This window comes from Linepithema humile, chromosome 5, assembly GCF_040581485.1.
Source record: "Linepithema humile isolate Giens D197 chromosome 5, Lhum_UNIL_v1.0, whole genome shotgun sequence".
Lineage (NCBI taxonomy): Eukaryota > Metazoa > Arthropoda > Insecta > Hymenoptera > Formicidae > Linepithema > Linepithema humile.
This window is the reverse complement of record NC_090132.1, coordinates 4162577-4181101: the sequence shown is the minus strand read 5'-3', so window position 1 is coordinate 4181101 and position 18525 is coordinate 4162577. Positions and strand designations below refer to the sequence as shown.

Sequence of the window (18525 nt, the reverse complement as noted above, 5' to 3'; positions counted from 1 at the left end):
AAGAGCCATAAAAGTTAAAGGTTGCAAGTGTAACATATTACAAGCATAATTGAACACGTGTTCCGATATATAACCATTGTTAACGATACAACTTGCCTCTCACATTTTTTATCGATATTGCAATCAGTTTTTTCATCGTTTATCTCGTGCACAGTGGAAAGTATTAAACTATATAAAAATTCTTTCCTTACTTTTTTGAAGAGAAAAATTAGTTTGTCAATCTATATGTACGCAAAAATGCTCGCGCATTATTCAAATTAATTAAACATATATTTCAGATAATTTATATCTTGCATGTAGATATTCACTCATAATAATAAAATTATTCATATCGCTTATAAATATTCAATTCAATTATAATCGAACCGATAATCTCGGAAAAAATGCTATCAAATCAAATTCCGATTATATATACTTTTACATTTATTTTAAGTTTAGAAATTCTTATTCATCTACGCGTCTACACCTTTATATTTCTAGATTTATATTTTTAATTGCATCTAATTCCACGAAACTTTTGATTCAACTATCTAAATTTCCAATATCTTTGCATATTAAGAATCTCGCAATATCTTTGCACATTAAGAATCTCGCAATATCTTTGCATATTAAGAATAAACAAGAAACGCCGTAAGCGAAATGCTGTAAAGATTCCCACGGCATATTTCGCAACGTGCGCGCAATGCAAAATTCCCTTTGACTGCGTAGCAGGCAGTAAAAAGCTCCGCTAAATGAACAATTCCGACACGCCGAGTATGTACTCCCATAGAGAACGATGGCAGATAGGTGTGCCATTTGCGAGTATGTTACCTATATTCATGCTGAAATAAAACGCGGCGAGGCTGCGTTTCTCGTGAGCTCGGCCGACATCGCCCGTCTCTTGACCTGACATTTAACGCCATTGCACAAGTCGCGGTTAATCTTTGCTCTGTCCGTGCGGCGAAGATGTCTGTTTACCGGCGATGACGGTGTAAATGAAGGGAAACGAGATATGTATCGCGATACATATCGCCAGGATATGACGACGCTCGTGCCAACTTACTTGAACGTGAAAGGTTCGCGGCTCCCTTCCATTCTTTCGATATGTAACGCCGATTTATTTCATCACGTGTGCGATATATCCAGCGCTTCGATTAACATCGCGGTCATCAATAACAAAAAAAAACCGTTGATTACATAGATTTTTTGCAAATCTATAGAACTTATCGCGAAACAAATACATTTGTGCTTCATAAATCAATTTAAATAACGTGAGATAAAGAGAACGTTAGCTCTTATATATTCAAATTATTTGTTTAAAGAGAACATATTATTTTTCAATTTCTGCAAAAGATTCGTGATATAAATTGACAAAATAATCAAATTTCAAAAAGTTTTGAGACTAAACGTTTAACTGAGAACTTTTTCACCGCATAAGAATACGTAGAGAAGCTACATCGAGTAAATTAAATGGAAAGTTGTAAACAGATTATTATTATAAATTTGTTAAGACATATGCATAAAAACTTGGGCAAAAAATATATAAAATAAAATAAAAATAAAACGAGTAAATAAACCCACGCGATAAATAAGCCTGGAAGTATTTATATACCGAGGCAATAACAAGCGTGTTGTTCTTGGCTCTTCTGCAATTACAGACCCAGAGACCTTTTTACGGGTGACACAATGGGCTCTTACGCCCATTCCCACAGGGACAGATCAATGATTGGTACATATGATGTATTTCATCTCTCTCGCGTCGTGATAAATAACGTTTATGCTAATGTCCCGCTATAAGCGATCGCTCTTCGCAGCCCGTTATAAATGCAAATTTTCGTTCGCCAGCCCGTTATCATTTTATTACGAAAGTAGAGATTCATTATACTCGCGTCGAGCGGCGCGCAGCCGAAGTGCTATTGCTGGAATATTTGCGCGATCTTGGAGTTTGCACGACGATCGCCAGCTTTATCTAGATTCATTATGCAATACGCCGTTGAAGTATGCCTCACTTCACGCTCTTCTTCCTCCACTGCATCATTCATGTTCGCGCTCGATCGTGCTTTACGACTGGATCGCGCGGATAGTCTAGATTAACTGATCCCGTGCTACTGATTTACCGTCTCCTTGCCTCTCTTCCTCCCCGCGTCAAAGTTCAATCTACGTTATAGACGGGCAGTGAGGATTGAGTTAACCAGAATTAGCGTCAAGTCGTCGCGATCGAGTCTATAACGTCTTCGGTTCAACAGGCAGAATTTCTTCCGTCGATACTCCACGACGCAGGCTCAGTTACTTACCTTCGCCACTCCGATGAAATTATTTATGAATTCGACCGCCCACGAGAAGCGTTTAATGCATTATACATTGGCGGCTCCGAGCTTTCCTGACCCGTGTGCTTTACTCAAATTGCGTATCTGTTCCTATAATTGATATCAGATAGTTGGAGCGACGCAGGCGTAATACAAGGTGCGTCAGGTGTTAAAACATTTTCACGAAGCGTGTCATTGCGAGACTGAATCGATATTCAGTCATATCGTGTTAACCGAGTAATTCTTACAATAACCGACGACACATTAATTCAAGCGTGTCATTGATTGCCAGACAGTAGGAATATTATTGATCAAGGTTGGATATCGTAAAGAATTATCTGTTTTCGCTTCCAAAGTTTCAACATCCGAAAGGGAGCAACCGCAAAATTATTTATTGAAGTATGCGCCTTCGATCGTTCGTATTTCTCTCGTTAATAATTCATACTCGCCCTTGCATTGCAGCCAGAAACCAGAATTTTTCTTTTGAATATTTTGCACACTCACGTGTAATATCTACATAACACTGTAAAACGATTGCATATGCGCTTTAAAAAAAATATATATATATATATATATATATATATATATAAATCGATAAAATAATATATGCTCTAAAAGTAAAAATCCAAGTTCAAAAAATTGCTCAATTTTTAATAATAAATATAATTACACGGGCGTTACAAAAACTGTATTTCAACGTTTGCAAACATTATTGCTTATCATTGCGGACCTAAGTTATGTGACATTGACTAAGCTATTTTACTAATTAGTTCGATAAGATACCAACTAGTCATTACTGATGCCTGGAAATATGTACTTAAACGGACCATTATTATAGAGCTTGCCTTGACTATTCATTATATGAGGAACAGGAATTCGAGGACGTAACTGCGTATATGTAATAGCGAAAGTTGCTCCAATTTGCAAGGTTTCCATTCCCGAATGTGATGAGGCCGTTGCGCACCACAATGGGTTTTATTTCCATGTCCCTTACGTAGCGCCGATATACACCACATACGTACGACCGCACCAACTTTGATTGGTTCGAAATTGGTTTCGGGCTCAATCAGACATACCGTGCATATACAGCGCGCGTATATACATATGTGTCGTTGCAATAAGTATTAATTCCGTCGCCCCTCGCGGCAGCGCCGACGAGACAGGCCGCGCGATTGTAAAATGAAATGACTCATTGTGCCCGGCATTATACAAACAATGACATCAAAAAGGTGTATGTTGGTGCAACACGCGTAATAATAATGCCACATGCTAAACACAGTCGAAAACGCTTAATGAATGTTTTCGCGAATATTCCAAATAGCGATTCATCATGCACAATTGATACTCTTGATTGTTGTATACATCAATGCGTCATTGATTATTAGGGATTTGTATAGATTTTAATAACAGTTTATTTGCATTAAAATATATTGCAAACTGCGCAAATAAAGATGACGATAGCATATTATATTTTAATAACGTTTTAATATCCAATGGAAAAGTTGGATGCCGAAAGCAACAAGAATATTCATAAAGCCGGGGACTCATGCATTAATCATTACTATCAGATCATTATTGTCTTCCACGAACGTCGTCTTCCTTGTAATCTTGTTTGCATAAATTACAAGCAAGCTCCCACGATCCGTACGAGATTATTGCGTTTTCGTTTCACGTGATGCGCGCCAGGAGCACGGGACGCGGATTAAAAATCGTAAGAGGGCTCACGCGTTGTGCGTTGCGTGTGCTTGCGAAGAGTGTCACGCGTGACGGAAGCATGCATACGCGTAGGCATGCAGGAGAAAATATACTGAAAAGATCGTGAGAAAGCATGAGAGAGAAGGAGAGTGACAAAAAAATACGTTTAAACGAGTCTCCTTATTTTATAACAAAAGTTCATTTAAGCGAGCATAAAAATAGGTCATTATCGATGACTGGCGAACTGTTTCAATCGGTGGCATTAAAGTGCTTAAAGGCTCCAGACGTAAGTTATTTTTGAGGTATTGTTATCTGAAATTTCATTGAAAATGTTAAATCAAAAAAATTTTGAAGAGAGAGTGTTAATTAAATATTATTAATAGAAAATACTATATTAAACACCATTAAAATACAAAAAATATATATGAGGAAGTAAAAAATATAATTTTTTAAATGTTTTTTTTCTGCACTTTTAGTCTGCACTTACTGTCGATAATAATCGATAATAAGCGTTTTTATAATACTTGACGTAAAAAGCTGTCGGCCTAAATACACCTTAAGGAAGGAAGAACAAAATAGCGAGGTCAACGAATCGCGAGAAAATACTGTGCGATGTGAATGACGTCGCCCTTGTACAGACCTGTCCGCGACATGAATTTATAAATAAATCCGTAGTATACTAGATAGTAATTATTTTTCTGAGAAAAAGGGATCACGGCAAACGTGTTTTGCACCGCGAAATTACCGTCGCATGCTTGCACTTCGTTTCTCAGCAACGAAGAAGAAAAGATTTCGTGAAGAGGGACGGTAACGTACATTCCGCACATTGCACCATGCTGACGAGTCATCTATCGCGACTGTACACGGTGCTTTATTTTTTCCGATTGTTGAACAGCGCCCGGAGTGGCGCACAAGGTCGTTTATGAAATGCTTGATAATAAATGAATGCGGTCAGTTTTTAATTAATTTCTAAGAAAGTTAAATTTAACTAGCAATATATATTTCCTTCGTAAAAAAGAAATATGTATAAAGAATCTCACGACTAGCACGGAAAATTCCAGAAAAAGAATTCTTTGAATCTGATATTATCTATTTTCACGGAATATTTAAGCCGAGACCAAGTTATTTAATATAAAGAATGAAAGAGATTTGACAAAACAAGACAAAAAATTAACTTAAAAAAATTGTTTTAAATTAATTTTTATAATATATTTTAATTAATTATAAATAATTTTAAATATATTTGATGTCAACAAACTTTACAAATTTGATTTTAAAATTGTCATTGCATATAATATTTATATAATATAATATTTAGTGTAGAATATAATAAAATTTTTAAAGTTGGTAATAAGAGAATATCTAACGGACTTTGCAAAGATCAATTCTAAATATATCTTATAAAGAGCAAAGTTTCAAAGTATATTATAACGTAAAACACTGCGATTCCATGATCCGAGTTTCTGAGTTTCGAGTTACAACGCAATGTCGGGCGTTTTCAATAAATTCGCATCGCAGAAACAGTGTAGTGCGGCGCGCATATTGCTTTTGCAAAAACAGCACTATGTTTCGATTCGATACGAAAAACGACGAGTGAAAAATGTGAACAGAAAATTCAATGGTGTAACATCCTTCCCGAACTGGTCCGAAATACACACCGACACTCCAACGCAGATATTTATCAGTAGAGATTAAAACGGGACATCTCGTGTGTGTTGCGCACATACGAACGTACATACGTGTACTCGGATACCGTAAGATTTCGATTCTTTCGGCCGTCCAATTGGAGTAACTCACTATTTGATGCGTAGAATAATCCGACAAAAAATAAATCGCGCAAAAAAAGGTCGTTTCTCGTATTGACGCAATATGCAAATCGAATGGCAATCAATCCGGCTGCGAGCTGGGTTAATTATTTAGTTTTTTCCTGCAGTGCTGATTATAAATTCAAATCGTAGAAACGCATAGTACACATTCCCGCACATGTAACACGAATATGTTGCATGATCAACTGTCTGAATATATAGATAATCATCTTGGTTGCATCTAATAATTTCTCATTACATTTTAAACCGAAATTCTTGCACTGAAAAAGGCCAATTTATTATCGTATGATAAGCAATGTTTTTTTAAAGCTTATAGATGCCTTCGTAGAGGCTTACACATGAAATATACAGGGTGTCCTAGATTTCTCTCATTTATGGTTTCTCTGATCAATTCGGAGCCGATTTCCCCTTGATAAAGGCATGTTCGAATATGTGTAACTTTTCTTATAACTAAAGTATATTCCATTCAACTTGACTTAAATGATAGAATTTGATTATCTAATTTAAAATGTGAAGTTTATGTGCGGTAAAGTGGTGAAGTTAAACTTTTCTAGATATTTAATCATTTGCGATTCAAAAACTGGTATTTTGGCTTCATTATTGAGACAAACTCTACTCCAAATTAATTCAAGTAAAAATAGTATGGAAAACCCAGGCGACCGCCTGTATATTGTGTTAAGCTAAAAGTTTAGTTACAAAGATTATTCGATAATAAAATGAGAGAAGAGATAAAAATCTACCGCGGGAAATGCTTAGCATGCAGCGCGGGTGCATTTCCACCGTTAACGCAATTTTACATGCTTGTGCTGCCATGGATGCACGTTTCACCGCTACCGTCGTGACTCAGAGTGAAAAGTCAACCTTATCGTATATTATTTTTTCGTAGCTTCATTGTTATTGCACGAGCGCTGGATGTCTCCTTTTGTTCGTATCGATCGAGAGCTCCTATCATGAGTGTTATCAGGTGCTCTCTTTGCGCGTTTACGGTTTAAGCACGCTGTAGCTTTAAAATGGATAATCAGCAGCAACAACACAAGCGAAGCGTTTAAAAAACCTGAGGAAAAGCTGACGGCCACGGTCGCGCAATTTTCGAGCGGACTGCGTTCATAAATCATGACTCAAGCTTCCTCTGAAATCCTCTGAGTCATTCTTGCAGATTCGCTCAGGCGCACTGAATATATTTTAAATCTCTTTATATTTTTATTCATACTGTAGTCCGGACTTATTGCATTGTGACGTTTTACAATTGAAAGAAAAATATAATTGGATAAAATAAATTTAAACCGATAATCTAATATAATATTCTATATTTTTATAAATTTTGACTCTTTCGTGGCATTGTTTGTGATTAACTTTATTATTAATAAAATTTAACAAACTTGGAATATTCCTTATATAGCATTTTTCTTAATTATATTTTTTATTTTCGATTAATTTTGATTTTTTTTAGATTTTACGAAATTCTTAAAATTACTTTCTGCTTTAAAAGTCAGGTTTTACTAAAAAAAATTAAATTAGAAAAACAATTTCAAATTTTTAATGACATAAATACAAATGTCAAATTTCGGCAAAAACCCTTCTCTAAGGTCAGAAACTTTCACAAAATATTTTATAATTTGTTACAAGCTTATTCTGTCATTACTGTTTGAATAGCGCTGTGCATTCTTTGCTTGACATAGATCTCATTTCAAAGTTGTAATTTAGCGGTACTTTATCATTAAATAACGAAGTGAAATTACGACATAAATTCCGCAGCGCTGGAATTCATTATTTGATTAATCACTACAAAGCTTTGACGAGAACGCTATGCGGCAGAAATAATTTGTCTGCCGAGTTAGAATCCTGAGTATCTTCCAAGCGTTTAGACGTTTCGCTCCGAGGAAAATAAGAGAAGCGCGCAGGTATAGATGAGTCAGACGTTTCCTCAAACTTTCTAATATCATTTAGGAGAGCTCGCGAAGAGTCGTCTCCTCCACTTACAATTCCGAGTGCGAGTAAACGGTCGGAATGAATGCGTCAACGATAACTCGAAAAAAAAAGAACAAAGGACAATTGAAGCGATTTACATTTTATCGATGCTTGAAGGTTAATCGTATGTTAAGCGTTTCTTACCGGCTAATCGCTTGCGCGAAAAACATGGATGATGAACGAGCACGGTTAGGAAAAGTTACGAGCATAATTGTATGATGGGAACTTCGCGGTCACGTGCGCCACTTTATTTATGAGATGCGGAAGAATGAATGCGTGTGAGGCTCGCGTATCATTACTACGAAATATTCGAGCGATTGCAGCATAACTAAAACCGAAAGCTGAACGATTATTAAACGAAATACATGTATTGATATTGAAGCTTCATTTGATTCTGAATTATTGCGCTGTAAAATTCCATATTTTCCAATTTTCATACGGGATAAATGTCACATTGCAGCTTGATAAATTATATTATCTGGGTCAGCCGTTAATACGCAGATACGGATAAACAAGGGTCGCTAAGACCGGTAAACAAACAGTCGCTAAAATGTGTATTAGTATACAATTATATCTCGAGTTTGTTGATTATAGAGAGTAATGAATTTATATTCAATTTAATAGCGTTGAGTTGATACCATGAGATCAATTTATGCAAATTCTGCGTTAAATTGCAACGCAAATGGAATTATATTTACATGTCGAAATGATTAATGTTACTGTGGTAAAAAATTATTGTTTTTGAAACTACGTCGTGAATCCTGCGAAAGAATGATGATCTCTAATGTCATGCGCGACGAAAGATATTTCTTTAGTTGATTTACTGTCGGGTCAAGGATTATTACGTAATATAACACGCAATTCTAAGTTTTCGTTGAACTTTTAAGGGTTCTTGAATGCGCGATCTTTCTTAAAAAGATGCAATATTACATGCAGATTAATGAAGTTGTAACTATCAAGAAATATTAAAATTGTAGTAAATTTTTTTCACAAGTAAAAGTAATGACAATCGTTACATTATTCTATTTCAGACTATTTTGCATAATATTATAATAATTTTCTCGGTGAAAATTATGGGAGAAAGAAAATTTACTCAATTAGAAGATCCGAAATGAATTATCTCGAGTCGTCTCGTGAAAATAGTTTTTATTCGTAAAATCGTCTTTATTCAAATGCGATGCGATTTCGATGGAAAATTCTTATCTGCGAAATACTGCATCAAATCTCCATCAATTTCTTTGACAAATCGAACTCCTATTAACGAAGGCAAATCGAATTGATTTCATTCCGCATTTCAAAAGCGACCAGTCAACAGTTCTCATTAGAGTTTGCAGAATTGACGACCCTAAATTTGCCGTCGTGCAAGGGATATCTCATGCATTTCAACTAGCAGTATTTTGAGGGTAAATTTATTCTCGTAGCAAGAAAGACCGCAAATGAGCTGCAAAAACCGTAAACTCCATTAACGCCAATGTATAACTAACAAGCGTGCCTTTGCATAAGCACATCAAATTGCGGATTTTGGAATTGGCCAATTAATGATGGATGTCTCGCAAAAATCAATATTCTGATTGCGTGTCAAATATAATTGCGAACTTTGCATCTTCTGCCGTTATACATATTTCATAACAATATTTCATGCATTAATAGTTTACGACTTTACAACTGTAACGTCTCGTGTTACACATTAGCTCACATTAAGTCGCATTAACTCACGTTAACTCACATTACTCGCATGCAATTTTTAGTCGCCTGAAGCATTTTTCATTGTTACATCATAATAACTATACATATAAATAATTTTTAATATCAGTTGTTGTGAATTTACGTTTTATGTATTTCCGGCTGCAATGCTATTAACTAAACTGATTGAAATTTTATTGCATCACAAATAAAACGATTTAAATTGTTGACGCGAACGGATAAATAAGAATATTAATTGTTCGAAAGTGTGCTAAACGTATTTATCCATTCTTTTGAAGATTTAATGTCAGCAAATTTAGTAATTATTAACCGTACATATTGTTTCTGTTTTCACAAAAATGAAAAATGACTTCCTTCATATTACTGATAACGTGATTTGCTAAGTATGATTACTAAGAGAGTCTTATATGCGAGAAGTCACGCCCATATATTTCGAGAAAATTTTCTTTCTCATGAATATACATGCGCTGTTTAGTTTATGCTCGATTACCTATCAGCGGTTACACCTTATTTTTAACCCTTTAAAGCAACGTCGATGGAACCAACGCGTGTCCGTTCTTACGTGAAAATCGGGGGCAGTCGAGTCTCCACGTAGCCACTCGACAATCGCTCTGATTAATGCAGACAAAACAGATCTCTCGATTAAAGATGAGACTCGCGTCACGATGTTAGATGCATCGTGAACTAGATCTGTCAAAATTATTTACATAATGAGTTATAACTACTTTCGAGACGCAATATACTCTGTTTATATGTAGAGCGGGCGGAGAATTTAAAGTTAACATCCACCTTATCTAACTTTGAAAGATGAGATAGTATCTTTAGAAATCTACTATCCATAAATATCGAAATGTTTTCTTTAGAAAAGTTTATTAATTAAAGGTAGCGGTGAATAAGTTCGGCACTTTCCCTCCTGATGATCGATAGCATTTTCTCACACAGTACAGATGGGATGTGAGGGAATGCGTAAGTGATCGATTGCTTTCGAGTACGCCCCACATCGTCTTGAGATATGTATTGTATTCTCAGTGATATATAAATAGTAGATACGACGTGGTAGATACGACGTTTCATTCAATTGATTTTTTTCTGATATTTGTAATATTCATTTTTTTGAAAAACTCTTGTGCGGAAAATGGATATATTATTGTAGCAGATTGCATCTCTTGTTATCAGTGAAAATATGAAACTCGATACTATTCTGTATAGCGGAGAAATATTTACACTATTCATATATTTTATTATTTTACGAACTGTATGCTCGTAACATGTGTAACAAATATCACACCATTTCATACATAACAAAACTAATTCGTAAAATATTAATTCTTGCTTTTGACATAACTCTTTATTCTATTACAAAAAAAGATAAAGTTTTATCAAACAAAATTTCTAAGAAAAGCAAAACCGATTATTTTCTACAGCTTGACAGATGTGTCTGACACTTTCTTATTCATGGTTCCGCTTTCATTGCCGTTCGTTAACTAAAAAAGAGATCGAACATTAGAAATGTTATTAAGCTTTTAAACAAATTTTTTATTACGTTCAAGATACTTTTTTTTTAAATTTGTCAAATAATTACGAAAGAAGACGAAAGTATGTTTTAATCGTCAAATGATATTCTCGCGGATAATCGCATAATCTCGCGTGGAAAGTAAATCTGTCATTGTGCCGCTCTCTCAATTATACAGAATGATGAAGCGATTTACATATTGCTGATCACGGAAGTGACGAAACAAAATTTACACTTGAAAAATTTAGAAAGCGGAAACAGTGACATCCTAGGAAATCTCACACAGCTGATATCTCCGAGCATGTAGATTCGTTTTACTTACTACGAGCAGATCCGAACGTCGTTCTGCCGCTGAAGACGGTAGCAACGACTCCGCATTATCACCTCCGTGTGCCACCTATCTTTCACTTCTCTCTGTTTCTATCTTTGTTTTTCTTTTGCGCTCCTCTGCGACGGGATGCCTCGGCGATATCGGCCGGTCACGATTGCCCGCGCGTTCTATATTCTCCGTCCTTTTTCTCAGATACCAGCTTGCTATTCCCTTCCTTCGCCTTTCTTGCTCGCACGGTTTGCACTACACCCGCGGGGCACAACACACGGTACCCATGACGACGCGTTCTCTCTCAGTTTCTTACGATTATATATAGCAAACTCCCGTGCTCATCCGATACCTGGTTACTCAGGTGAGTCCGTCTGTCTCGCCGGTGAAGTAAACGCGCGCGCGCGTGCTATGTAGCCGCGGTATATGCCTCGGTGTGCGAGCGAGGAACCACACAGGGTGGTTTTGCTGCGATTTGGCGGCAAGTGAACACAGGCGATAAAAATCACCCACACACGATGACGCTCGGCGCGTTACTGACCGTCGGCGGAGGCGCAGCGATGTCCGTACGCTTTGATGCCTTTGAGACAGTCACGCCGAGCGCATGCGCTATCCTGGTAAAAGGCGAAAACGCGATCTGCGCTCTCGCGATCGCGACCAACGATGGAAGATTTGGTCAGAAAATAATGTTTTGTTTGTCGAACCGTTCGTCTGTTCTCAGCAAGCGATATTTACTTCGTTCATCGCGCAAGGTGTGCACGCGAATAGAAGGAAATAACATTGATATAAACCCAGAGATCGATAAATGATACGATCGAAAATGTCTGGCAAAACGTGACACTTAAGACGTATGCCGTTTTTTTATATAATTATATTCTTATTTTATCACTATCATTGTTGTGAGGGTAATGAATCAGCAGTGTGATTAATGTGCGCAAATAACACATGCGTATTCAAACACTTCCATCAAATAAGCTTGTACAAATTTAATGTACAGAAATGGAACAAAGAAATTACAAAAATTACAGTAATTTTATCAACACTATCAAGCTATCTTTTAGATAGCTTCGAAATATAATATTTTTTTTTAGAATACATATAATATATGTAATATTTTTTATAACATTTTTAAATAAATAACATATTTTTAAGAAAGGAATAATTTTTTTCTGAAATTTCTATTACAATTCGCCGCGCTTATAACTTTTTATTTCAAACTTACAATCGATTTTTATTACTCGAAGAAGATGGTAAAGAAAACATCGTGCTCAAAGCCATGATTATTCTATTATTCTTCGACTTGCTGAGGATGATGATCGATTCGGATTCAGAAGGTATTACTGACTACATGTGCATTATGTACTCGCGCGCATACCAATCTGTGTCGAAGCAGAATGGAACTTTAGTAGTAGTAAAAGGCGGAAATCCATATGGTGGGATGATAATGTCATGAATACACAGCGTAATGCCTATTGTTCTTCGACAGATTTTCCTGAATAGTTGTCTGCGTGTACCAACGATTTATTACGTTTGAGTGCCGAGATTATATCAGACCGAAAAATATTTTATGAAATTTTTAAATATTGTAGATTGTTTTATTAAAATTTAATACAGCAATCATACATATTATTTAGATGTATGTTTAATTCATGAATTACACTTGAATGTTATTTTCGCCAAGAAGCAAAATAAAAATAAGGAAACAAATTAGTCTTGTTAAAACACAATGTATGTCAACAGCAATACGCATTTCTTTTTGCTTAAAATATCGCTACAAAATATGATCATTGCTACGCGTATTTTTTATTTATACGAAATGAGTAAAAATATGTATTAAAATGAAGATAGTTGTTATGCGAATATAATTTCGACATTCGTTGATGAACTCAGGTGAAGCAGGTTCATATATTACACAGTATTTTTCCACCGGCGCAAATGATAATTATCTGTGAGTAGACATATATATATATATATATATGTCTACTCATATATATATGCGTATATATGAAGAAAAAATACAAAGTGTCGGAGTGACGTACACCGTTATGCTAGTCTTCTCATTACAAGCTTCACCTTTGAAGATTGACACATATATGCGCCGGAAACCGCAAGCGACGTCGATGACCGCTCTGATTGCTGTTTTTGAGTTTTGATTGCCGCACGGAAGGCATAAATTATAGTCTTGGACGGTTTAAATCAATTACCTTAAAGAAAAATTGTTTGTTATTAAAAACATGTCATTAAACTCGTGATCAAACTTCTATACAACATGCTCTAAAATTTTCCACCAAAATCATGACGTTTTAGCAAAAATAAAAAAAAAAGTTGATAATATAAATCACTAATTATTTGTTCAACAAATAGCGTAAGTTAAATTTGTTATTTTATTAAATAAAGGCAAACTATCTAAAATGTGCAATGTGCTGGATTTGCAGAAAGAGAATTTTTGCTGAATGCTTGCACAGCTTGTGCTTTCAATCTGCTACGAAATTCCGCGCGTCGTATACGTTTTACGAGATGGCAATATGCAAGGCCATTTTTATTTTTGTTTTTTTCTGCGTAAATCACATCACTGACATTTGTATGTGACAGCACAAGAGAATGTGCTTTTCTTTGTGTGTGTTATGTATATACACATGCTTTATCGCATGTGCGCGCGATAAAACGTGAAAATCTGCCGCGCATTCGTTGCAACACATGACTTCCTGGTTACGAACCGTAAACCCGAAAATCGTGTTTAACCCGCATCTTACCCGTGTTTACAGTAGCTCATTTTAATGGCAAAAAGTGTTGACCTATTTAAACTTTTCTCTCTTCTTTTATTTAATATTATTGGTTTTAATATTTATTTTATATTAATTGGATATTTTTTGTTACACTCATTATTATACTTATTGAAATTTTTGACGATCATAAATCATGATCGCAAAGTATTACGTAGACATAACGTAATGTAAAAATTTACGAGCAACTTTAGTTTTCTAGATATTACGATTACACCGCTAAAACTTTCCTCTTAACGTTACTGCGCATCGACGAAAAATTTAATGGTTCTTTTTCGCGTGAACCGATTAATTTTACGAGAAAATTTTCGCTGTATCCTTCATGCAAGATGTCTTAAAGCCATTGAATATCCTGTTAGCAGAATGTAATTATTCATTCTTTAGGAATTAATTTATTAAATTGATCTGGAATTATTTTTTTCTGTAGATATTAATTTAATTAAATTAGAATTACATGTTTATGGAAATGAAATCTTCAGGGTTTAATAGCTTTTGAGTGATTAACGATTAAAGATAAAGAGTCATTAGTCGAAAAGCTCATAAAAAACTGTCTCTAATTAATTTTTTATCTCTTTTAACATTAAAAATAATGATTATTCATACAGAAATTGAATTCACGAGAAATAAAAATTGCTAAATAAAAATAAAAAGACAAACAAAAATTTTAAAATATTTACGTACATCAAAAGTTCGTTACTTTACTTTTTATTGTTATATCTAACAAATATTGCAATTCCGACTTTATTTCTAACTTTCTACGAACAAAACCGACAGCTATATAACGCAAGCAGGGTTTCTACAGCGTCAGTGAGCATGAAAAATGAAAAAAACTTGACCGATTACAAACTCAATGTGCGAGCTGCATTTTTATTATAAGGTTGCTGTAATCATACTTGCTGTAACGTAATGGTAAAACGAAAGTTTCGCTGGTACTTATTTTTACTCTAAAAAAACATACCACTCTTTAGATTTGCGCCTATTAATTTATGGTAAAAAAAAAAATTATCGTTTTCGCGCAGATTGATAGCTGATGGAAGAATAATTCGTTCGTTTAACGACTCGCAAATATGATTCAGTTTTTGCGCGCACAAATTCGACTCACAGATTATGTGAAATGAATCGTGAAGCGAATAGTTTGACGAATATGCTCGATGAGTATCGACGAGCGCATTGTCAGTTCATTACGCAATATCACTACTTGATTTATGCAGGCAAAATCGATAACTCATGTGAGTCAGGCCTTACTCCGCAGGTGTGCGCATTTGGGAGATTCCGCAAATCAATCACAAGGCGGAATAACGACAGGTGTCTGTTTATTGCGTAATGTAAATTATCTTTCGTGTCACTTTTTTAATTACTTCCTTGGCACATTGGAAGACAGATCTGAGTAACTTTCGGTTTACAAGAGGTTTATAAAACATTCTCTCGCAGAATAAAAATTCTTTAATATAAAACAGATACTTTTTGTAACACATGGATATAAAATTTAAAAGCATAGTACATTAATATTTTTTCGAACACACTATTCTTTTTAATTTTGCAAGTGAAATATAATATTACGATATTTGAAATTAGTAGAATCTCTTTGAAAACAGAAACTAAAATTTCCCGTGAGCGAGTCGTGATAAAATATTTCATAAAATAATTGTCAATTTGACTTCTGTTATACCTAACAGTTGCTAACTGTACCTCGCATCTTCGCGAATGTATTCTCCATGAAAATTGCAAATCCAATTTCCCGGATTACAACTATGTGTTAGGAATTCTCATTGCTGGAAAGCTACGCTTTCGAGTTCGATTTAACTCTCGGCTGGGCGTGTTTTAGACAAAACGTATTTCGTTCTATGCTCTGGAGATCTTTAGAGCTAATATCGGGATATCGTGTGCACGCGAGGCCCACAGGTGCATCGATGCGGGTTTACACGTCAAACGATGTGGAATTATTAATTACGTAACTAGGCTTCAATTAATTAATTATCGTTCGCGCATTATGATTATAGAAGCGTAAGACTCTAGCGAAGCTATATTAATAAAAAGTATTACGGACAAAATTAGAACTTGTTATAAATAAGTCGAAGAACGTTTTACACAAAGCATAAAATAATTATTTATAAAAATAAAATTAAAATCAATGTATTATAATTAATAATTAATTTATCGAAATTATGACAGATTATTTTCTTCGCGTTATTTTTATAATTTTTCAAACATATTAAGAAAATACATGTTAATTGTAAAGAAGTGAGTGATGTATTGCACTTTACCAAATTGATCGAAATAAAGTCGATCACACGCCCCTCGCCAAATTATCGACGACACCGATGAAACTTTCCCCGATATGTCACAGCTGAACGTATATGCGTGTCCAATGTCGCATGATTCATATATTGGTATATATGTATATTAATCAATCACAACTTTGGATGAAATTGATATTTATGTATTCCGTTGAATGAGAAACAGAAAAAGTTGAAGCAGAGTTCTTTATTAATTTTTAAAACATGTTTCGCACAAATTATCTACAATATGTGATATATTTATAATACAAGCAAATGTTTGCTATATTTTTCAGAAAAGTTTAAACAATAATCACGAAATTTTGCACTAGAAAAGAAACGAAAGTTGCGTCAAGACTAGACTTTCTCCGAATCAGAAGTGTTTTTTGTTACTTTTTTTTGTTAATCGACTAAATTTACATATATTTTCTTTAAAGCTGTATCGTTTCATGCTCGCAAAAATCACGTTTTATTTAATTGCTGACGAACGAGACCAAGGTTTCTCAGGAAAGCGCAAGGCTTAGCCAGATCTGACATTAGAGAAAGGCAGAGGTTAAAATCCGAGAGGATTTCCTTGACACACGGGCTAGTCATCAGTACCGACCGCTATTGTTTGAAATCCCTTCACTAATTCTACGATCCCTTTAATGTATATTAATTGTTCCAGCTGACGCGAACAAAGTTAATCGAGTTAATTTCCGTCCAACAAAAGTACCTTCTACAGTATATAAAACAATGAAAATATTAATAATTTGTAAAAAGTAATTAATGAAAAAATCAAGAACTGAGAACAAAGCGCAATCATTTTCAAGAGTTTAATTCTTAATGAAATAGTTTGAAAAAAAATATTTATGTCTAAAAATGTCTGCTTTAATTTTTGTATCAATTATTCTGCCTTTTGTCTTGTTATCACGATTTATTCTATATTATTATCTTTAATCTCAAAAGTCTCAATCTGTATAAGATTTGTATCGTTGAAATGATTTTAATGTTCCGATCCATGCAGAAGCTCCTTATAACTTATCCTTACAACTGCATCTCCTGCATCCAGGTGCATTTGGCAAGGATGTGAATCAGACCTTTACTTTCCCGTTTTGGTGCTGAATAGACATTCAAGATTCGGGCCAAAGCCATGGCTAATTCCGCGGCGGACGAGCAACTGGCACGAATCGAGTTGCAATATAGAGTTACGGAATTACAAAGCAAGGTTGTCGCCCAGTCCGTCCCCAACAAGGTTAATAGAAGACGCGGCGGCCGAGCGATTTCCTTGACACGAACGGCCTGGACTTTAATCGAGTTACAGTTTGTAATGACAGTGAAAATCTATTTTACCCTTCCGAGAAATATCGCTCAGGATACTTCGATAGAAAAGAAAAACATAAAACTCACCGTACTCTTAAGTGCACTTCGAAAGCTCGACGATTACTGAAAGCACTTTGTGCTACTCTGCTTTATCAGTTTTATGATATCTAATCGCGTAATAAGAATACTCAAGGAGGATGAATTTTGTTTAAAGAATTTAAAAAATTTAAAGAATGGATATCAAACCCATAATTAACAATAAGCTTGTCATAATAAATTATGTAGCATTTTAGATCAGTTCTTAAAATGACATTTCGGTTATTTTATTTTATTTTTTTAGCAAAAACTCAACTAGAAAAAAGTGAAGTACAAAAATAATAGAAAAAATAAATTTTATTAAAAATATATAAAAATTACTAAAAGTGTAAGGATATATTTGCATTATAAGTAGTATTATTAATAAACGCCCACTTGAAGGAAAAAGTATGAATTAAATGTTAGAATATATTCGCTGCCTGTCAATTTACGTCATTATCGCATGATTTCAGCTATTGCTAATGTCTGCTGTCCGATAAACGGCACGACACGGGCGCCGTATAGAGAAATCCAATACTTCCAGTCCAGACACACTGTTTATTTCCATAAAACTTGTAATTTATCCTGGGGGCGTATCGTCCCGCTCGAAACGTCAAGCGTGCTCCACATACAACTCGAAAAATGCGCCAGCTAACATGCACGTCACGAATGTCATATTCAAACTGCGGTTAAACGACATCCTCGCGATCATAAAAAGTAGAAATAAATGAATACGAGAGACGCAAAGAAAGTAATATACAAAAATCAACAAGTAACAA

At 34.9% G+C, this 18525-nt stretch overlaps 2 protein-coding genes across 6 annotated transcripts in view; one reads left to right on the top strand and one right to left on the bottom strand.

Annotated features, from left to right (window-relative positions):
- Positions 1-11939, bottom strand: part of LOC105675370 (receptor-type tyrosine-protein phosphatase zeta) — a 50300-nt gene extending 38361 nt beyond the window's left edge. For 2 of the 3 annotated variants that reach the window (XM_067355755.1, XM_067355754.1), the window contains exon 1: positions 11314-11939. The gene's annotated coding sequence lies outside the window, so the exon portion shown is untranslated. The remainder of the gene's footprint in view (positions 1-11313) is intronic. The other variant, XM_012372459.2, reaches the window with a different exon arrangement.
- LOC105675373 (Cyclin-dependent kinase 4) overlaps positions 1-18525 on the top strand; it is a 135308-nt gene that overhangs the window by 71561 nt on the left and 45222 nt on the right. The window lies entirely within an intron of this gene.